We start from the raw sequence: 19,736 nt of genomic DNA, 5'->3' as shown, positions 1-19,736 counted from the left end.
TTTTATGTTGAAAACTAATGAAAATAAGAATATTTTCCTTAAAAATTGATTTTAGTTGACTTCGGTCAACATTTTTGGTAAACGGGCCCGGATCCGTACTTTAATGATCCCGGTAGATCCGTATCGAATTATGGGACCTGGGCGTATGCCCGGAATTGAATTTGAAGGTTCCAGCTTGAGTTATAAATTTCTGATGAAAATTAAAAATCTGAAAATTATTTATTTTTAAGAATTAATTGATACTTGGCATTGTTAGTATCGAGTCCGTATTCTGGTTTCGGAGCCCGGTACAGGTTTGTTATGATATTTTGAGAGCTGTCTGTGAAATTTGATGAGAAACGGAGTTGATTTGACGTCCTTCGGACGTCCAGTTGAGAAAATAGAAATTTTAAAGTGTTCTTGAGTATTTCATTTGATTTGGTGCTAAATTCGTAGTTCTAGGTATTATTTTGGCAATTTGATCACGCGAGCACGTTCATATGATGTTTTTAGACTTGTGTGCATGTTTGGTTTGGAACCTCGAGGGCTCGGGTGAGTTTCGGATAGGCCAGGGGATGTTTTGGACTTGGGAAAAATCTGGTTTTCTACAGATTCTGGTGTCTGGCATATCCTTCTTCGCGTTCGCGAAGGTCCTCTCGCGAACGCGAAGAGTAAACTAATGAGGCAGGGATTTCTTTTCGCGAACGCGAAGCGATGGGGGCGTTACCCTTCGCGAACGCGACAAGTCCATCGCGAACGCGTAGTGCTAGGCATTGGGGAGGGGGAGTCAGCCATTCTTTCATCACGAACGCGAGCAATGCCTCGCGAACGCGAAGGCCAGGGGGAAGTAACCATCGCGAACGCGAGCTGGGTCTCGCGAACGCGAAGGCTTGGTAGCCAGTACCCTTCGCGAATGCGACAGTGCTCTTGCGAATGCGATGAACACTGTCGCCCAGCACTTAACAAAATCCAAAAACGGAATTTTAGCCAAAAATTCATTTTTCTCAAAAACCAAATGGTGAGAGACGATTTTTCAAGAGTCATTTCTTCCCCAAATTATTGGTAAGTGATTCTAAACCATTTTCTTTCAATTACCCATTATATTTTATGAATTATCAACCTAAATTCTCGAGTTTTCATGGTAGAATTAGGGGTTAGGGTAGAAATTAGGAATTTCAGAAATTTGAGGATTTAGACCCCAATTTGAGGTCAGATTCTAAAAATAATTACATATTCGGGCTCGGAGGTGAATGGGTAAATGAATTTTGGTCAGAACCTCGGATTTTGACCAAGCGGGCACGGGGTCGATTTTTGTTCTTTTGGAGGAAATATTTGGGAAATCTGTAATTATTCATTAAACTTGATTCCTTTAGCAATGTTTGATATTATTGAGTCATTTTTGAATAGATACGAGTGGTTTGGAGGTGAATTCCAAAGGAAAAGTTGTGATTAAGAATTAAGTGGCCTTCAGAGCGAGGTACGTGTCGTGTCTAACTTTGGCTTGAGAGAATAGGTATTATGTGTTCATTTGCTACGTGTTTGGTTGTTAAATACGATGTATAGGTGAGGTCACGAGCATCTATGCGTCGTTGTCGAGTCATAGCATGCGAGTAAAATTCTATTCTTGTCTATTTTGTAGCCTTAAATTCTACTATCCATGCTTAGCAGGTTATTTGAAATGTTGGGTGACTCATATCTAGTTTCACTGAGATTTGGTAACTTTCGAATATTGATTCAATGTTGAGATTACATTTTGCTATTGATTATGGGTAAAATACTGGTTTCTTTGTGACACTCTTATCTATCCGTTGTTATTGATTCTGTGATTGGTGAGGAGGAGTGTAAAACACGAAGAGTGATGTCGTGCATGCCTTATTTATATTGTGAGGAAGAGTGTAAAGCACGAAGGGTGATGCCGTGTATATTATGAGAGGTTTAATGCACGAAGGGTGATGTCGTGCCATTCTATTTATTTATTTATTTGGTGAGGTTGAGAGTAAATGCACGAATGGTGATGTTGTGCCGTTCTATTTATTTATTTGGTGAGGTTGAGAGTAAAAGCACGAAGGGTGATGCCGTGCAGTTTTTCTTGTTGTTTTAATTGCTCAATTCATTTAAGGATTTTCGGTTTAATTCTGTCTTTTCATTATTCTCACTCTTTGTGTTATATTCCCCTACTGTATGTTCCCTTCCCATTATTTCTGCATTATTTTTTTATTTATTGTTGTTGTCACTAGCATGATTATACTATTCAGGTTATATGTGGGTGTATTGTCCTAGCCTCGTCACTACTTCGCCGAGGTTAGGCTTGACACTTACCAGTAAATGGGGTCGGTTGTACTGATACTGCACTATGTACTTTCTGTGTAGACTTTGATACCGGCTCAGGTTGATCGATATTTTGCTATTGGTCCGTTGTCCGGAGACTCAAGGTAGATTTGTCGGCGTTCACAGACCTTGAAGTCCCCGTCTACCTTTTATGTCACTGTTGTTTTCTTTCATTCAGACAATTGTATTTCTTTCAGACTATTACTTGTAGTAAATTCTAGAATGCTCATGAATTGTGACTCCAGATCCGGGTGGTAGTAATTAATACAGTTTTATAATGTTCCGTACTTATTATATTTCATCTTAGTTAATTATTGTTATTTACTGAATGGAAATAAGGAATTGGTTTAACGATTTTCTAACGTTGGCTTGCCTAGCAAGTGAAATATTATACGCCATCACGGTCCCGTCGGTGAGAAATTTCGGGTCGTGACACTACGTTTATATTGTGGTTGGTTGAAGAGCTCTCAATCGATTGTGCCTATTTAGTGTGTATTACTCGGGAGAGAATGCATATTTAGGTAGTTGTTGAACAACATCACTTCTAACGTATATGAAAGATCAATACGAAGGGTTATAAGGTGAGATTAGGGATAATGAAACCTTAGTGCGATCCGAGTGAGTCGTACTTAATGCCAGCTAGCGTAATTCGGGAGAATATGTCTAGTAAATTGTAGTAATTACTCGAGAGAGAGTTACGACACTCAGAGCGCTCATGATCGGTAGAGAAAACTTAGGCGAAATTATAGAAGGCATAGGGGGAAGGATTCCGATAATTAGAAAAATCATAACTCTAGACCTCCTTAGTCTTGTCTAAAATTTCATCCTTGTTAGTCGATAAATTTTACTTCTTTATAATAGTTGTTAGTTAATTAGTTAAAAATAACTATTATAATCTCTATAATTAGAAAATTATTTGGACTTGTGTTTCTTAGCAATATTGAACGGTTGTAGCTAAGCCTTAGTTCTCTGTGGGATTCAACTTCGGACTTGTAATTATGTAAGTTTAGGTGTTGGTAATTTTACTTTTGATCTGTATACATATTGTGAAGGAAACCACCCGTGGCAAAATTTTCAAAATGTTCTTGAGAGCGAATTATGTGTACCAACTCAATCTTATTTGTGGAATGTGTGTGATGTGTGTGGTGGTCAAAATGGTCACTTTCATGGTTGTGCTTATATTTCTTGTCCTCCTCCAACCCCTTACTATGATGGTTCTACTTTTTTCTTATGAAATTAATAGGAATAAAGAACCTGGGGATGCGGACCTGAAGGAGATCAAGGATATGTTAAAGTGCCTTCTGGAACAAAATAATGAGAAACAACTGCAGATAGAAACACAAGAGGCAACTATTCGCAACTTGGAGGCTCAAGTTAGTCAAGCGGTTGAAGCTTTTAATGCTCAGCAAGCCAATTTTGGGGATAGTAGCCAAGAAGAGCGTGAATTTGAGGTGCTAATTGAGGAGGTCAGAGTAGAACATCAACAACCTAGCCAACTATAATTTGAGGATGTCAATGTTGAAGAAGTGAGACTAGAGTCAGCCAAGGACATTGAGGATATAAAATTTTTTGACTCCAGTATCATTGATGTTGAGGATGTTGAAAGTCCTGAAGTTTATGTGTTTGAGCGCATTGGTCCTCACTCCAAACATTTTTTCTACATTAAAATTGGATGATGATATGGAGATAGAGTCATCCGAGCCAATTGAGGAGTCAAGGAATGAGGAACAAGGTGCCTACATTCTGAAATTTTTCTTGCCTCAAAGTCAGGATTACACACCTCATGCAAAGGCCAAGAAGTGCAGAATACTACATTGTTTCTTTGGGACAGTTAGACTCATTCCACCACTCCAGGAGCAAAATCATAAGCTTGAATCAAAACTTGGGGTCTAATTCATAAGTTTGAAGTGGAGGCATAAAGTGATTCACGTCGTGCCGCGACGTTAAATCAAGCGCTTGTTGGGAGGCAACCCAGCATTACTTCTTTTTATTTTTTTTATTTTTTATTTTTTATTTTTTTATTATTGTATTATTCTTGTAGTGTTGTTTTTCATTTCTCTAGGAGCATGGGAAGCAAGGCCATTGGAAGAAAAAAAAGCAACAGCAACCCAGATGGTTGGAATTAAGTGTGAGGTACTCGCACGAAGGACCAGGCCTAGGAGAAGTCCGAGTACCCCATGAGCTGCTAGTGATTCGGCCTTTGGCCTACCAGGGAGTTTCTTTTACCCTCTTATATTTATAGGTGTGCATTGGGAACAATGCACAATTTTAAGTGTGGGGTGAGGAGATTGTGTGGGTGACTTTCTATGCTATTTTAGTTGTTTTAGTTTAATTCATTAGTTTTTTTAAAAACAAATTCGAAAAATAAAAAAGATTGGACTTTTCTCGACGATGGATCTCCTAGACAGATTTCTTGAGGGATTTAAGTCTAAAAAAAAAAAAGATTTTCGTTGTAGGTAGTGTAATAATCCCACGTGGTTTTTCTTTATGCCTCGATTCTTTTCCATGGAATGTAGTTTGAACCGGGTCATAGTTTTATTTTTAGAGTAGAATAGGATTTAGGGAATAAAAGAAGGAAGATAAAATTCCTAGGCGTTTCTTGAAAGCATATTTAGGCTCTAGCATGTGTATTACCTTCCCTATAGTTTGAGATTGCTTATGATGCCTTATTGAGTCAGATAGCAGGTATATTGACGCATATGTCTCATTTTCTTGACTTATGTTCACTTTGTGCTTAATGCTTAATATTTTGTGGCTCCGTGAATACTTGCAATTATTTGAGAATCGGAATGAAACTGTCTTTAGTGAGTCATGTGCCATGTGAGGTCAGAAATTGTGTAGTCCATATTTTTGTGATTAAGTCTAGAACTTGCTCGGTATGTGAGTTGAAGCGAAATTTTAGGTGATGCTCGGTTTGAGAAATGATTTTAGGCTATCTTTGATCTGTTTGAGCTTATTGTTTACCATAAATAAAATTTATCCCTAGTTATCCCTTTTGAGCCTATAGACTTTTATTTGGCACCCACATTACGAGCCTATACTCTTTTATTTTTAATTGACATTGGTTTGATCCTTTTACCTCTTAAAACACTTCAATTGTGAAATGAGCGCTAAAAGAAGTAAGAAAGTTTTAAGTGTGGGGTGGCTTTTGAGTGGAACCAATGAATGGAAGGAAGGTGCACTTATTTTGTAAAATAATACACCACTAGCGGAAATTTAAACAACAATAGTTGAAAAAAAAGAGAAAAATCTAGAAAAAAAGAAAAGAAAAATAGAGATTAATAAATTGTTGTCTTGTTCTTGCTAGTGAGTATGAATTAAAGTAGTGCTTAAAGAAAAAGAGGATATTGTTAGAAGTGATTGAAGTTATGAAACTAAAGTAGATTGAGGAAATTGCGCTTAAGTTATCATATGATGTGTTAAAGTGTTTAGGAGGGTGAACCATCATTCCTAAATATATCATACCCGTCCCTTAGCCTGCATTACAGCCATAAAAAAGTCCTAATTGATTTTAGATCGAGTGAGCCTACATTAGTAGAGATTTATATTATGGGCAAGCCTATGGTACCAATTGCATGCATGAAACTTCTTTTGTGAGAGTGAGAGATTTTCTTTGATATATATGAGTCCTTGAAATATATATGAGCATTTAATTTGAATGTATGGATTCAACTTACTCTCTTGTTCTTGTTGTGAGGGCACATGGTTTCACGAGGGATAGGTTACGTTAATAGGCTTCTCAAGAATGTTGAGTGTTCAAGCCATGAGTGCATTGTGACTTTTGAGTCGGTTTTTGAGGCTAGCATTGTTATGAGCATGTTATCTTTGTTGTGAATATTTGTGAAGTATGGCATAAGAAAAGGAAAGTGTATGTGATTGCATATGCTAAAGTTGAATTGTTGCAATTAATCATGGTCATTGGTGTAGTATGCCTCAATTATGTAAAAACAAAGTGTTCAAGGATAGTATAAATTGTTAGTTGACTCGAGGACGAGCAACGTTTAAGTGAGGGATAGTGATGTTTGGCTATAATTTCATATTTTTAGTGCATTACTTACCTTACATTTAGGTGCTTTAATGCTAAACTATACTATATTTGTGCTTAATTGAGTCTATTTTATGTGTAGGTACGTTGAAGACGAAATTAAGAATAAAATAAAAATTTTATGTGTATTTTATACACTAACTAAGAATGGTTCATAATCATTTATTAATTGAAAATATTATACTGACATAAGTAGACAATGATTGAAGAGACAAAGAAATAATTGCAAAGGAAAAAGAAGAAAACAAGAATAAGAATTGGAAAGTTAGGCAGAAGAAATCAGAATTTGAATTGAAGCAGAGAAGCAAGCGACGCGAGGGATAAATCGAGGTGGAGCTCGCGTTTGAACTCGCTAGGCGAGGTCTACAACGAGGCGACGTGTGTTTCGGGTTTTAAAATTTATTTTGTCTTTTTTTGATTTTGGATTTGGTTATTTTGTCTAGGCCTGTCACGACCCAAAATTCCATCACAGGCATCGTGATGGCACCTAGTCTCTAAAACTAGGTAAGCCGATTTCTATTACATTTTGAAACTTTTTTTTTATTTTTAAATCTAACAGCGGAAATAATTACAATACACAACCTCCCAAGACTCGTAGTATTGAGTCACGAACTCTAACTGAATACATGTAATGATCACGAGTACCGAATATACAATACTGTTTGACTATAAATTAACAGTATAATGAAATGAAAAGACTCCAAGTGACTGCGACGGCCAAGCAGCTCTACCTTGAATCCTTATGATCGTGCTTTAACTCTGCTCAAATCCGATATCTTCAATACCTGGCTCTGCACAAAAATGTACAGAAGTGTTTAGCGAGCACACCACAGCGGTGCCTAGTAAGTATCAAGACTAACCTCAATGGAGTAGAGACGAGATACAGTCAAGACACTCACTAAGTCTAATAACCTGTGCAATATAATATACAAAATAATAGGAAACAAATAATAATAAAGGCAGGATAAAACAACCAGTGATATGCACAACAGACAACAAGAACACCATTAATATCACTCAACAATTAATAAACACAATTACACCCAATTAAATCAAGCCTTTCAAATAAATGTCTTTCACATAGTCCTTCCAAATAACTCTCTTTCAAATATAATTCTCTCAAATAATTATTTTTCAAATATAATTCTTTCAATAAATCTTTTCAAATACAATTTCCTCAAATAAATATCTTTCAAAATATAATTCTTTTATATGATACTTTCTAAGTAAAAATCCTTTCAAATAAATATTTTGAATATAATTCTTTCAATTAAAAAGTCACCATGTGACACCTCATTTTAAAATCATCAAAATACGGGTCTCAGCCCATTTTCATATTTTTCGTAAATACGGGTCTCAGCTTATTTTCATATTTCCACTGCACCTCGTGCCCATAATTAAATCATCATATTTTTCCGGCACCTCGTGCCCTCATTTCATATCACAACTGCATGGATAATTCACGTGCCAAATATCATTATCATTTCATCACAGCACCTCGTGCCCACATTTTTATATCACAACTGCACAGACAATTTACGTGTCAATATCCCAATCTCATATCATAATTCATGGCACCTCGTGCCCACATTTCATTTTATAAACCGCCTGGCAATAGCCACAGGCTCCCAATTTCAACATAAATCAGATTATTATCAATTTACTAACAACTAGACAAGTTGCACAAGGTATAAAAATAAATACAAGAAAATCACATCACATGAAAATTGTCAACACCACAACCCCACATCATCACATATCGTCCCTGACAATAGCCACCCTTATCGCTCCTATTGCCACCCTTATCGCTCCTATAGCCACCCTTATCGCTTCGCCCAGACAATATCAATAGCCACCCTTATCGCTCATATTGCCACCCTTATCGCTCCTTTAGCCACCCTTATCGCTCCGCCCAGACAATAACAATAGCCAACAAACACAACAGTGAAATGCCACCCTTATAACCACATAATATCAATGGTGAAATGCCACCCTTATCTCTCCAAAATAACAACTCACACAACACAATATTTTATATGGGAAATTATCACAACAACATAACAAAAATCAATTCATATCATAATTTGCCCAATGGCCACAACCAAATTTTAAAGCTACAACCAAGTGAATTAATTTCACAGCAAATAGCCAAATGCTCCACACAATGTGTACAACACCTATAAACAATCATTAGAGATAGAAATTACTTAACATAAAGCAAAGTCTTCATAAAAGATCAAATTTTTAATAATTATATAAACACCTCTTTTTAAGCTCATTTAATTAATTATTTGCAGAAGGAAAAATTCAAAATGAAATTAAATTCCAATAATTATCAAACAAGCAAATTCACGAAATTTCATAAATAATCAAATAAAAATCGCATCACATTGTCATATAACAACAAAGTCAACAACAAGGGTTTAGGCACGACAAGTAGATGATTAAACACATGCCAACAATTATTCAATTTACTACACAATATGCTCAAGACTTTTAATTCAATAAAATTTGCACATATAAACCAAGTACGTCTCGTCACCTCGCGTACATGGTTTTCAATTACCCAAGTTGCACATAAGACTTAATGCCTAAGGGAAATTTCCCCCACTCGAGGTTAAGAAAGACACTTGCCTCTTTGAAGTTATGCCGATGTTCCAAAATCGCCTTCTTGCTTGAATTGACCTCCTGACAGCTCAAATCTATCTAAATTAATTGTATAACTTCATTAAAATTCATCGCAAACAATTCCGGATAATAATACGCCGACTTAAAAATTTATTCCAAAAATTCAACAAAAGTCAACGCGGGACTCGCCTCTCAGAACCCGACATAATTTTTATGAAATCCGAACACCCATTCCGATACGAGTTCAACCATACCAATTTTATCGAATTCCAATAACAACTCGACTTCCAAATCTTAAATTTTCGCTTTTGGAAGATTTTACAAAAAACTTGATTTTTCCTCCATTAAATTCAAATTAAACGATGGATCCAAAGACATAATCATAAAAATAAATTAAAACTGGATAAGAATCACTTACCCCAAACACCCACGCAAGAATCTCTCCAAATATCGCCTTCTACCGAGCTCCAACTTTGATTTTGAGTTATGAACTCAAACCCCCATTTTTGGGACTTTTAATTCTGCCCAGATATGCCTTCTTCGCGTTCGCGACCATTGTCTCGCGTTCGTGAAGGCCAAAACCCAACTGCCTCATATCCTTCATCGTGTTCGCGACCTCCTCGTCGCGTTCGCGAAGGCCAATATCATTTCCTCTTTGCGTTCGCGAACCCCTCGTCGCGTTCGCGATGACCAGCTGACCAACTCCTTCGCGTTCGCGTTCCACGCTTCACGTTCGCAAAGGCCAAACGACCTCAGGCCCCTATCATCCTTTCTTCTTGCGTTCGCGTTGCCTGGGCCATATTTATGAAGGCTTGCCATGCTCCTTCTTCGCGTTCGCGTTCACAACTTCGCGTTCGTGAAGGACAAATCATCAGCCCCTCAAATTCCTCTTCGGGAATGCGGAGAAGGAAACCAGACTTCAGCCACAGCAGTCCAAACAGCTCCAATTTGGTCCGAAACCACCCCGAAATACACCCAAGCCCCTCGGGACCCCATCCAATCATGCCAACCAGTCCCATAACATATCACAGACTCGCTCGAGGTTTCAAATCACATCAAATTACGTCAAAAATTCAAATCGTACCACAAATCGAACTTATGAACTTCAAAAACTTTCAACTTCTAAAACTCGTGCCGAAACCTAACAAACTAACCCGGAATGATGTCAAATTTTGCAGGAAAGTCCCAAATAACATAACGGAGTTGTTCCAACTCTCAGAATCGCATTGCGACGCCGATATCAAAAATTCAACCCCCCGGTCAAACTTTCCAAAATTTTGAGTTTCGCCATTTCAAGCTTAATTCCACCACGGACCTTCAAATAATTTTTCGGACACGCTCCTAAGTCCAAAATTATCATACGGAGCTAACGGAAATCTATTCCGGAGTCGTCTTCATACAGTTCCAACTACGGTCAAAATCTTAAGACTTAAGCTCCCTCTTTAGGAACTAAGTGTCCCAAATCACTCCGAATTATTCGTAATTCAAACTCGACCACACACGCGGGTCATAATACATATTGCGAGGCTACTCAAAACCTTAAGTCACTGAACGGGGCGTAAATTCTTAAAACGACAAGTCGAATCGCTACAAGACCTTTTTCCTACACATATAAATAGTCATTAAACATCAATTGTAGAGGAGACCGACATTAGAGATTTAGACAAAGGGAAACCGACATTAGACCCAATTTTGACCTAAGAAGGCAAGAACACACTAGGAGCAAGGCGGAGAATTCTTCTACAAGTTTTTCACTTCCTTCTTCCTATTTTCATTATTGGTTATGAATTCTAGTATTTTAGTTTTGCATACTATTATAAATAGCTAATTTGTTATCTAGAGTTTTGATAGAACCTTTTGTAGGATAAATTCTTGTTATGGTTTTATATAATTGAGCCGTTGGATTTCTCTATTTGTTCAACTACGTTTATATTGTGGTTGGTTGAATAACTCTCAATCGATTGTGCCTATTTAGTGTGTATTACTCGGGAGAGAGTGCATATTTAGGTAGTTGTTGAACAACATCACTCCTAACGTATATGGGGGATCAATACAAAGGGTTTAAAGGGGGGATTAGGGATAACAAAACCTTGGTGCTATCAGAGTGAGCCGTATTTAATGCCAGCTAGCGTAATTCGGGAGAATATGTCTAGTAAATTATAGTAATTACTCCAGAGAGAGAGAGTTACGACACTCAAAGCACTCATGATCGGTAGAGAAAACTTAGGCGAAATTATAGAAAGGATAGCGGGAAGGATTCCGACAATTGGGGAAATCATAACTCTAGTCCTCCTTAGTCTTGTCTAAAATTTCATCCTTGTTAGCTGATAAATTTTACTACTTTATAATAGTTGTTAGTTTATTAGTTAGAAATAAATATTATAATCTCTATAATTAAAAAATTATTTGGACTTGTATTTTTTAGTAATATTGAACAATTGTAGCTAAGCCTTAGTTCTCTGTGAGATTCGACTCTTCACTTGTAAACCGGATTATATTTGCAACGACCGCTTAGTCCTTTTTACAAGGCATAGTTGGGCGTGATCAAAAATATTAATGAATTAAACTAACACAACTAAAATAGCATAGAAAGTCACCCAGACAATCTCCTCACCCCACACTTAAAATTGTGCATTGTCTCCAATGTACACCCATAAATATAAGAGGGTAAAAGGAACTCCCTGGTAGACCAAAGGCCGAAACACTAGCAGCTCATGGGGTACTCAGACTTCTCTCAGGTCTGGTCCAATGTGCGGGTACCTCACACTTAGTTCCAACCATCTGGGTTGCTGTTGCTTTTTTTTCCAATGGCCTGCTTCCTATGCTCATAGAGAAATAAAAAATAACACTACAAGAATAATACAATAATATAAAAAATAAAAAGAAGTAATGATGGGTTGCCTCCCAACAAGCGCTTGATTTAACGTCGCGGCACGACGTGAATCACTTTATGCCTCCACTTCGAACTTATGAATTGGACCCCAAGTTTTGATTCAAGCTTATGATTATGCTCCTGGGGTGGTGGAATGAGTCTAACTGTCCCAAGGAAATAATGTGGTATTCTGCACTTCTTGGCCTTTACATGAGGTGTGTAATCCTGACTTTAAGACAAGAAAATTTCCAGAATGCAGGTATCTTGTTCCTCATTCCTTGACTCCTCAATCAGCTCGGATGACTCTATCTCCATATCATCATCCAATTTTAATGTAGAAAAATGCTTGGAGTGAGGACCAATGCGCTCAAACACATGAACTTCAGGACTTTCAACATCCTCAACATCAATGGTACCGGAGTAAAAAAAAATTATATCCTCAATGTCCTTGGCTGACTTTAATCTTACTTCTTCAACATCGACATCCTCAAATTGTAGTTGGGTAGGTTGTTGATGTTCTACTCTGACCTACTCAATTAGCACCTCAATTTCACGCTCTTCTTGGCTACTATCCCCAAAATTGGCTTGTTGAGTATTAAAAGCTTCAACCACTTGACTCACCTGAGCCTCCAAGTTGCGAATAGTTGCCTCTTGCCTTTCTATCTGCAGTTGTTTCTCATTATTTTGTTCCAGAAGGCACTTTAACATATCCTTAATCTCCTTCAGGTCCGCATCCCCAGGTTCTTTGTTCCTATTAACTTCACAAAAAAGTAGAACCATCATAGTAAGGGGTTGGAGGAGGACAAGAAATATAAGCACAACCATGAAAGTGACCAATTTGACCACCACACACATCACACACATTCCACAAATAAGATTGAGTTGGTGCACATAACTCGCTCTTAGAAACATTTTGAAAATTCTGCCACGGGTGATTTCTTTCACAATATGTATACAGATCAAAAGTAAAATTACCAACACCTAAACTTTCATACTTCCAAGATGTCATGTTTCTCAAATCAATAAGTAAATTAAAATAAAATAAAAATAAAATATAATAAATATTCAAACTTGAAACCTAGCAATATGTACAGCTACAACTACACACCGTTAGTTCCTCGGCAACAACACTAAAATTTGATCACGCCCAACTAGACCTTATAAAAAGGACTAAGCGGTCGTTGCAAATATAATCTGGTTTATAAGTCTGGAGTCGAATCCCACAGAGAACTAAGACTTAGCTACAACTGTTCAATATCGCTAAGAAACACAAGTCCAAATAATTTTCTAATTATAGAGATTATAATATTTATTTCTAACTAATTAACTAACAACTATTATAAAGCAGTAAAATTTATCAACTAATAAGGATAAAATTTAAGACAAGACTAAGGAGGTCTAGAGTTATGACTTCCTCAATTGTCGGAATCATTCCCGCTATGCCTTCTATAATTTCGCCTAAATTTTCTCTACCGATCATGAACGCTCTGAGTGTTGTAACTCTCTCCCGAGTAATTACTATAATTTAGTAGACATATTCTCCCGAATTACGCTAGCTGGTATTAAATACGGCTCATTCGGATCGCACCAAGGTTTCGTTATCCCTAATCCCACCTTTAAACCCTTCGTATTGATCCCTCATATATGTTAGGAGTAATGTTGTTCAACAACTACCTAAATATGCACTCTCTCCCGAGTAATACACACTAAATAGGTACAGTCGATTGAGAGCTCTTCAACCAACCACAATATAAATGTAGTTGAACAAATAGAGAAATCTAACGGCTCAATTATATAAAACCATAACAATAATTTGTCCTACAAAAGGTTCTATCAAAACTCTAGATAATAAATTAGCTATTCATAATAGTATGCAAAATTATAATACTAGAATTCATAACTAATAATGGAAATAGGAAGAAGGAAGTGAAAAACTTGTAGAAGAATTCTCCGCCTTGCTCCTAGTGTGTTCTTGCCTCCTTATGTCAAAATTCGGTCTAATGTCGGTCTCCCTCTGTCTAAATCTCTAATGTCGGTCTCCTTTCCAATTGATGTTTAATGACTATTTATATGTGTAGGAAAAAAGCCTAGACGAAATAATCAAGTCTAAAAAAATAAAAAAAGAAGACAAATAGACTTTAAAAATCAAAACACATGTCGCCTGAGGTCTAGCGAGCTCAAACGCGAGCTCCACCTCGATTTATCCCTCGCGTCGAAATAATCTCGCGTCGCCTGCTTCTCTGCTTCAATTCAAATTCTGATTTCTTCTGCCTAACTTTTCAATTCTCATTCTTGTTTTCTTCTTTTTCCTTTGCAATTATTTCTTTGTCTCTTCAATCATTGTCTACTTATGTCAGTATAATATTTTTAATCGATCATGAACCATTCTTGTAGTGTATAAAATACACATAAAAATTTTATTTTGATCCCAATTTCGTCTTCAACGTACCTACACATAAAATAGACTCAATTAAACATAAATATAGTATAGTTTAGTGAAACAGAGAAAACAAACAGCAATAGATTGAAAAAAAATTAATTAACTCGTAAAACAGTATCCATTTGAGAAGACTAAATCAATGAAATATGATATGAGATTTATACATACATTTAGTCACAAATTAGAATGAAATACACACACATATTTATTGAAAGTGTTAATATTTTTATACTATTAATATAATTTAATAGATTATAGGAGGTTAGTTAATTTAATAGATTATAGGAAGTTAGTTATTATTTTTATTCAGTTATCAATTAATACATATCGTAAAAATTAAAATGTGATCGCCTTATAAATGACTTTGTTACGTAAAAACAATTATGTTGTTAGTGAACAATACCTTTCACAATTATAATTAATCAATACTCCCTCCGGTCCACAATAAGTGATTTTTTGGTTATTTTTATACAGATTAAGAAATTTACCTTTTAACATTAATTAGCAATAAAATTGACCATATTAACCTTTACTATCTCTTCACATAAACACTCTTAACACATACTCCAACACTATTACTCCAATGGCAGTGTAGGAAAAAAATAATTAATTCACTCTTGAAATCTGAAAAAATCACTTATTTTGGATCACAAAAAAAAGACTAAAAAATTACTTATTGTGGACCGGAGGGTGTATATATTTCCTTATTTATATATCATTTGATCATGTTATATCAATATGTATGATTTAATTAGACGTCGAATGCGGTTAACGTTTTCCAAAATTAATTACTCCACTCGCTTCTAAATATAGTCATTTCATAAATCAAATCTTCTTTAAATATTTGGAAAGATAAATTATTTTTTAAATCTACCTTGTTCTAATTAATAGAGTAATAACTATATTTAAAGAAAAGATAAACAGAATCTCAATAAATACACTTTTGATTAAAATTACTAGTACTAAATATTAAGAGATGTACAAAAATCAAAGAAAAACAAATATGATGAAATAGTGTGTAAGTGGGCCACACTTTACAAGAAAAAAGAAAACAAAACAAATTATTCGTACTTGATATATCTACATTAAATTATATTCCCTCTGTTTCAATTTATGTGGACTTATTTTCTTTTTAGTCCGTGCCAAAAAGAATGATAATTTTCCTTATTTGAAAATAATTTACCTTTATACAATAATTTATAGTCACACAAAATATATGTATCCAGTCAAATGAGTTCACATAAATTAAAACGTATGAAATATTAAAACATTATGAAAATAAAAATAAAAATACGCAATAGTTAAACAAAAACTTTTACCGCGAAGCGACCTACCCAGGTTTCATTTAACGTCCAACTACACCTCTTTCATTCCCCCAACATCTCCTGCAAAACAGAGAAGGGCCCTACATAGTCTGGGAAGGTACACAAATGTGTTTCACGTCATCTACTATTTACTACTGTAAATAGTGTGTAATATACTAACCGTTCGTTTGTTATAAAAGATAAATAATTACGAGATTAAATTTGAAATAAATTTATTTTAGGTTTATTTTGGATAAAATTATAATATAATTAATTTTGGGATTGTATTATTTTTTTATTCTCATGGGAGTTACCCAACCAAACGATCCCTAAAGTATTATGAATTAAGGATGTGTATAATATACTAAAATATTCTTGAATTTTGTGATATTAAATATATCATATAAAAAATTGAGTTAAAAAGTTACAAACTTTCGAAAAAAAATGTTAATACAGATCTAAAAGAAAAGGAAAGTAAGACAAGTAAATTAAAACGGATAGATTATTCCATAGTACAAGTATCAAATTCAAGCCACTCAATAATAGCAGTAACAATTACCTCTCAATTTTAAGTTAGTTGGGGTCGCTAACTAGTCAAAATGTCTTCTTCAGTTCTTCCGTTATGCATCTTTCTCGTCCTTTTCTCTGCAGCTTCTTCGGCCGTCGCCGGCAAGGAATCCCAGTCCCCCACAGTGTACGAGATTATACAGGAATACGATTTTCCGGTGGGACTACTCCCAAAAGGCGTGACAAGGTACGAATTCAACAAAAGCACTGGCAATTTCGCCGTTTACTTGAACAAAACGTGCACTTTCAGCATAAACGGTTACAGTCTCAAGTACATGAGTAAAGTTACTGGTAAAATTTCCAAGGATAGAGTAGCGAACTTGAAAGGTGTGCAGGTAAAACTGCTTTTGTTTTGGATTAATATTGCGGAAGTTACTCGTGACGGTGACCAGCTTGATTTCTCCGTCGGTATTGCTTCTGCTGATTTTCCTATTGATAACTTTTATGCGTCTCCACAATGTGGATGTGGGTTTGATTGTGTTAATTCTAGCACTGGTGAGTTCAATTTGAAGCAGCTTATCTCTTCATCTTGAATAATTAACGAAAATTTCAGGAATTTCAGAACTAAATGGACCTAGTTTGGTTCATAGTAAGTCCTTAGTAGTAGAAGTGCATTTAGGTTGAAATTAGAGGGACCGGAAGCTAAATGGATGCTCCATTTTGTATTTCAGAATAACTGGAAGCATATGCCTTTTATTTCTTGTCTTTTTGGGGATGATATTATTTTTGTCCCATTTTGTACCCTTTACTTATGGGAGTTGTAATATAAACATGTTTTAAGCATATTGACAATTTCAATCACTATTAAACATATTATTAGTACCTTAATCTCGTTGATTTATAAGTTTTTTTCAGGAATATTTTGGTAATAATGGGATTATTTTTGGTAATTCCTATTCCCTCTCTCTTATTTTATGTGAAAGGTTGGGTGTCACGTCCCAAAATATCCTCTACATGTGATTGGCACCCCACACACACCATCAGCCAGGCGAACCAAATTTTCATACTTTAGCCTTATAATTGCAACATTTAATAAGTTAAATAAGTATCTAAACAATCTAATAATTAATTGCCAATAATTAATATCTCAAATATTTAATTAAAAACTCTTGTCCAAATTCCATACTAGACCATGGAGCATCTAAAAAAAATAACAAAAGACTGAAAAGTGGGTGTCTAAACCCCCCAAAAAAAACATCAATAAGACTTTTTTGGAACCTCCACGAACAATGTGGTGGCTCACTTCAACAGCTGGATAAACTCTAGTGAACGTGTCAGCTACTATCATTAATAGTATCTACATGGACATGCATATAAGGAGTGAGTTATACATGAATATAACCCAGTAAGATTCTCGACCCACCACTCTAAATACCTCTGGAACAAGTATTAGAAATGCAAACACACAACGAGCACAAAAATAATATGCACAATAATTATTTCACAACATAATTATCCAAATTAATACTCCCTCTGTTTCAATTTATGTGAACCCATTTGACTGGGCATGAAATTTAAGAAAAAAGAGAAGACTTTTGAACTTGTGGTGTAAAATGAGGCACATATATTTTGTGTGGCTATAAATCATTGCGTAAAGGTAAATTGTTTCCAAATAAGGAAAGATGTCATTCTTTTTGGCACGGACTAAAAAGGAAATATGTTCACATAAATTAAAATTGAGGGAGTATTTAATAGCACACACTTATATCTTTAACATAATTCACACTAAGGACTTGTCATAAACGGCAATGAAAAAAATGATCAAACACCTTGACGAGTCCAGAGTAGCATACACAATGCGCCAAATCTATCATGGCGGCATACACAATGCCCAAAATACATTACGGCAGCAGAGAAATAACTTCTAACACCACAACGCCATAGCACGAGGCTACGCCTCACCACACCACAAATTACTTAGTAAATAATTTCAGCCTTTTCACAAAATAATACATATTTGCGGCTGGTCAAAGAACAGCGATGTTGCCAAGCACACGCTTGTCCCACCACATGGATCAGGCAGACAAAACATACTTTCAAAACAAGTTTTGAAAAGGCAAGTATCAAAGCTTAAAGCCTCACCTACCTCGCTAATAAAAGGTTCCCCAATCTTGCGACGTCCAACCAACCAACCAAACGGCCTCCAATGATCATAATCCCAAATCTCACCTTAGGGATCGTGATGGCACCTAGTCTCTAACACAAGGTAAGTGTCACGACCCAAAATCCAACTAGTCGTGATGGCACCTAACCCATCCCGTTAGGTAAGCCAATTTTCAACTAACCAAATTTCAATAATAATTATTAAAGCAATTTAAGTGAATAAAGATCCTGATCTTATACAATCCCCAAGAACTGGTAGTACAAATCATGAGCTTCTAAGAATAGAGTATACAAAGCGGAAATAAAATAAATACATAGTCTGTTTGAATAGTACATAAACAGAGCTTATATAAATCTAAAGCTACCATGAATAAGAGGCAGCTACAACAGGAACGCATGTACATCTTCAAATCCCGCAACTATCGAGCACAGCAACAATAACAGCCAACATTTGTACGCAATGTGCAGAAGTGTAGTATCAGTACAACCGACCCCATGTACTGAGTAAGTAACAAATCTAGCCTTAGGTTGAAAGTAGTGACGAGATTCTACCAAGGTCGGGTCCAAAACCACTAATCCACAACAGTTAATAACGACATAAAGCAAATAATACCAGAAGTAACTCAGAGATAAAATGCTCAGTCACATCATGATTTCAGCAATAATAGTTCTTCCTTTCAAGTACATCAGTGAAAATCCAAATCTTTTGCCAAAGTTACCAAAAATGTGAATGAGTTTGAAAACAGAAATTTTTCCACAATCCTTTCAATAATAAATAAAATATCTCATTTTCTTTCCAGATAACCATTGTAAAACAAATGCATCACTATGCCCATCTGTCAACATGTGTGATAAATCATGAATAATGTGATACCGTACAACATGAGAAAAATACATCTCTATGCATATATGTCATGTGTGCATGTCAATGCAATGTATCTCAGAGATTGTACTCATGTACTCACACTCTCGTAGTACTAAATCTCACTGTGTCATATTCCCTCTCACTCTGCTCAGCACACTCAATCACTCAGCGCTATACAATACCTACTACGACGTGCAGCCCGATCCCTGTTTATAGTCGAATGCATTCACTGGGGGTGTACAGACTCATGCGGGGCTCCTACAGCCCAAACGCTATAAGCACGGACAACTCACGTGCTGCACGGACAACTCACGTGCCATAATATAATTATCTGGATCCGCACGGCCAACTCACGTGCAATAATAATATAAGGATCCGCACGGCCAACTCACGTGTTGCACGGCCAACTCACGTGCAATAAGAAGCCAATAAGGCCTACTGCAGGCGGGCAGCCCCGATCTATAAAATATCTTCACAATCAGGCCCTCGGCCTCCCTCAGTCATCAATCTCTCCAGTCTTTCTCTCATGGGCTCACAATGTCATGAGAATAGGCCAAAATAATGATATGATGTATCAATAAATAACAACAGAGACTGAGATATGA

General features: G+C 36.0%; 1 long non-coding RNA gene across 1 annotated transcript; it reads right to left on the bottom strand.

Moving 5' to 3' along the window:
- Positions 1–13,661: 13,661 nt before the first annotated feature.
- On the bottom strand, positions 13,662–16,980 carry LOC142173238 (uncharacterized). The gene is made up of 3 exons (XR_012702732.1): positions 16,156–16,980; positions 15,627–15,677; positions 13,662–14,301 (listed from the first exon to the last, which is right to left on the bottom strand). It is a non-coding gene; the product is annotated as an uncharacterized LOC142173238 (long non-coding RNA).
- Between the last annotated feature and the right edge of the window lie 2,756 nt (positions 16,981–19,736).

The sequence above is a fragment of the Nicotiana tabacum genome, chromosome 19, assembly GCF_000715075.1.
Source record: "Nicotiana tabacum cultivar K326 chromosome 19, ASM71507v2, whole genome shotgun sequence".
Lineage (NCBI taxonomy): Eukaryota > Viridiplantae > Streptophyta > Magnoliopsida > Solanales > Solanaceae > Nicotiana > Nicotiana tabacum.
The sequence above is the reverse complement of the archived record's forward strand: the minus strand, read 5'-3'. Positions and strand labels throughout refer to the sequence as shown.